Source organism: Stegostoma tigrinum, chromosome 19 (genome assembly GCF_030684315.1).
Source record: "Stegostoma tigrinum isolate sSteTig4 chromosome 19, sSteTig4.hap1, whole genome shotgun sequence".
NCBI classification, from domain to species: Eukaryota; Metazoa; Chordata; class Chondrichthyes; order Orectolobiformes; family Stegostomatidae; genus Stegostoma; species Stegostoma tigrinum.
Window position 1 is genome coordinate 39,073,678 of NC_081372.1, and position 4,146 is coordinate 39,077,823.

Genomic DNA, 4,146 nt, shown 5'->3' on the forward strand with positions numbered 1-4,146 from the left:
TCAGCCAGCCATGGAAATTTGACGTGGTTCTATCACTGCAGCAATTTGGGCAAATTCTTGATCTCAGGTTTCAGATGAGCTTGAGAATCACAAGGCCACCAAATGTTATAACTCAGCTGGTGACATAATCAGCATGAATTAACTTGTTGTAAATGAAGAATTAATCAAAAAGTAAACAATTTAAAATCAAAAATTACATATCAATTATGATCTGCAATTTTACATTGATTTGTATTCAAGATGGATGTTGTTTCAGCAGGGACAGAGACATTTGACTATTTGTGCACAAATTCATTCTTATTCTACTGAAATTCATTAACCTTATTCAAAATTGATATTTGATTACAGTAGAGTTGAATGTTATATTTTCATTTACTGAAAACCTCCCTTGATTTACAATTCACCAGTCCCCAGTCTATATAACTATGAATTTTCAAAAGATAATGGTCACTGTGTTAGGTTCAGTGAGCCACGTCCCAATACAAATGCAGTGTTTTCAAATGGCAGGGTTTCTCAAACTATTACCATAAAAGAAATATCCAATCAAAAACCAAGGTGTACAAAATGGCATAAACGAAGAGCAGGCCAGAGGATTGGAAAATTTTAAGAACGAGCCATGGATGACTAGATGGCTAATAAAAAGTGAGAAAATTACTAGGAATGTAAATTGGCAAGAAATATAAACACAAACAGCAAGAGCTTCTTTAACAAAAAAAGGGTAGCTAAATTTAGTGAGGGGACTCTTGAAGGATACAGTTGAGGCATGATACTAGAGAACAGGGAAATGGAAGATAATTTAAACCAATATTTTGCATCAATCTTCGCCATCTTTCTAAAATATTTCAATCCTCTTCCCGACCATCAGTTTAGGCCATTTTGTAAGCTTTGGTTTTTGTTTGGATACTTTCTTTTATAGTAACGCTGTGAGAAACCCTGCCATTTGAACATTCTGCTGTTGTATTTGTATGTGGTTTGCTAATACCTCCAAATATCTGCTGTTCATTTAGCAATAACCCAAAGCCACACAACACAGTGAACATCATCTTTTGAAGATTCATAGAATGATGTTGATATTAACACTGGTATTGGTGAATTGTAAATAAAGGGAGGTTTTCAATAAATGAGAATATAGCATTCAACCCCACTGTAATCAAATACCAATTTTATTTAAGATTCATGAAACTGACCAGAGTAAGGATGATTTTGTGCATGGATGTTCTTCACACTATAAACATCTGAAAGGTAATAGATACGCAAGGTGGAAACAGGAGTAAAGATCTTCCAACAGTCTCCATCGTGAGGCACAAAGGATTTGACAAACTAATGGGATTAAAGGAAGATGGGTCACTAGGGCCTGACTGCCTGCATCCAAAGGTTTTACAGGAAGTGATGACAGAGATACTGAAGGCATTGGTTGAAATATTCCCAAATGCACTGGATTATGGGAGAATTCCAACTAATCTGACTACCCTGCTCAAGAAGGGAGGGAGATAGAAAGAAGGGAACTATAGGCCATTTTGCCTGACATCTATCATCAGTAAAATAGGAAGGATTGCCATGGCATTTAGAAAAGTTTAAAGGAATCAAACAGAATTGCCATGGTTTTGTGAAAGGGAAATCATGTTTGACAAATTTTCCTGAGTTCTTTGAGGCGATAACAAACATTGGAACTGATTGATGTAGTATTTTAGGGTTTCCGGGAAGCATTTGCTAAGGTGTCACAGAAAGGTTATTACACAAGATATCAACTCAGGGTAGGAGGAGTAATTTATTGCATGGATTGTGGATTGGTTAACACACAGAAAACAAACAGTTGGGATTTTTGGTCTTTTTCAGGTTAGAAAGACATAACAACTGGAGTGCCATAAGGATCAGTCTTATAGCTTCCAATATTTTCTAAATACACTAATGACCTGGGGAAGACACAGCATAATATATCCATTTTTGCTGATGATACTAAAAAGGTACAAGGGCATGTTGTGATAAGGACATAACAAATTTTCAAAGGAATTTAAACATTTTAAGTGATTGGGCACACATTTGGCTGATTAAGTTTTGATTTAGTTACTGAATAAGTCAACAATCATTCAAAACTGAGTTGCAAAATGTCTGGAGTAGTCTACCCCAGAGAGTTATGGAAATTACATCACTGAAAGTATTTAAAATGGAGGTAGATAGCTTTTTTTAAAATATTGGGGTGTTAAGTATGATGCTGAAATTTCATAAAAGAGGTGCTGAAACTCAATTCAGGTCAGGTATGTTCTTGGTGAATGCTTGGGCCATCTTGAGGGCTGAATAGCCTAGCCTGCTCCAATTTCTTATGTTCTTATAGCCATAGAAGTCAATAGAATCTCTCCAATGGAATCTCTCTGTTGTCCCACTGGAGGTCTGTGCAGGTTAATGCTTTGGGGCTTCCATCAAGTCCCAGACCCCCTCTGTCTCAAAATTGAGCCCATTTGGGAAGCAGCCCTTAAATGGTAAATTTTGGCTAATTCTGCGGAGGTCCGCCCCAACTTCATAAAATTTCTGACAGCCTACAGTAGAAGTAGTAATAGCTTAATGATGATGTCACTGGACTAGCAGTCTAGTAAAACCCATGCCAATTTCCTGGAGACATAGGTTCAAATCCTACAATAGGAAATGGTGTAATTTGAGTTCAAGAACAAATCTGTCAGGTTGGATGCAGGTGGCTACACAGCAGGAATGCTACATAGAACTGTTTTGTAATCCTGCTGACAGGGTCTCAGAAAATTCTGCCTAACATGTCAGTGAAGGTAAAATGGGCAATTTGGAAACACATAACAAGGCAGATACAATTTCTACATTAAAAAAAAGTGACAGGTTAACTTTTCAGGCATTGACCTTCCTCAGAACTGGAAAATATTGTAAAGGAACAGCTCCTCAGATGCAATCAAACAACAGAAACAATGACATAGAAGAAGACTGATAAAGCTTGGATTTATAGTCCAGGTTCAAATCCAACCTATTCCAGAGAAAAGGAGGAGGAGAGGGGGGGACCTAATTGAGGTATACAAGATAATGAGAGGCATAGATAGAGTTGATTGCCAGAGAATATTTCCCAGGGCAGAAATGGCTAAAGCGAGGGGTCATAGTTTTAAGCTGGTTGGAGGAAAGTATAGAGGGGATGTCACAGGCGGGTTCTTTACACAGAGAGTTGTGAGAGCATGGAATGCGTTGCCAGCAGCAGTTGTGGAAGCAAGGTCATTGGGGACATTTAAGAGACTACTGGACATGCATATGGTCACAGAAATTTGAGGGTGCATACATGAGGATCAATGGTCGGCACAACATTGTGGGCTGAAGGGCCTGTTCTGTGCTGTACTGTTCTATGTTCTATGTAGGTGTGTAAATAAAATCACTGAACAAGATGATTAGAAAATATTAAAATCCTGATCTGAATGAGTAGGTTGCTCATCCCACTTTGTTAAAAGTGAAAGTGGGCACATTGGAGCTGGGTTGTGGTCACAATTTAAATATACCTTACTTTAGCCATTTATGTACCACTCCCACCCACCACCACCCCACCCCACCCCACCCAACATATCTGTTGTTGTGAACTGCAGTTCCAAGCAGCGCCCCTGGAATATTTAATCATCTTTCTACATACAACAGGAAAATTCTACTGCATGATATTAATAACCAGCCACACTAACACATTCATAACATATTTTATTTCTTTATTCTTCTCATTTATTATTATGATCTTGTACTTTTGAAGATCTGTAATGTCACACCTTTTATTTTGTTTTACTCTTTTTCCTCAAAATTTATACTCAAGAATCTGTACTTAGGTACCTTTCTACCTAAGATGGTGCCATAAGCAATGACGTGTGACTCACTGTACTCATGTGAGTACATATGACAATAAAGATAATTCTCATTCTAATTCTAATTCCTATTTATGTAAGACTGTTCAAATCCTTAGCCAAAATTTTGAAACATATTAACACAGCACTTTACAAACTTAAGGCAAATATATAGAATTATAGTACTGACACTGGCAAAGTTTATGACATATTTCTCAATTTTTGGACACATCTTTACCATACTGATGCCCACTTTGTCAAGTTAAGTAGATCTGCACGATGCCTTCATTGTTCACTGTGACAAAAAAGTAACAATATT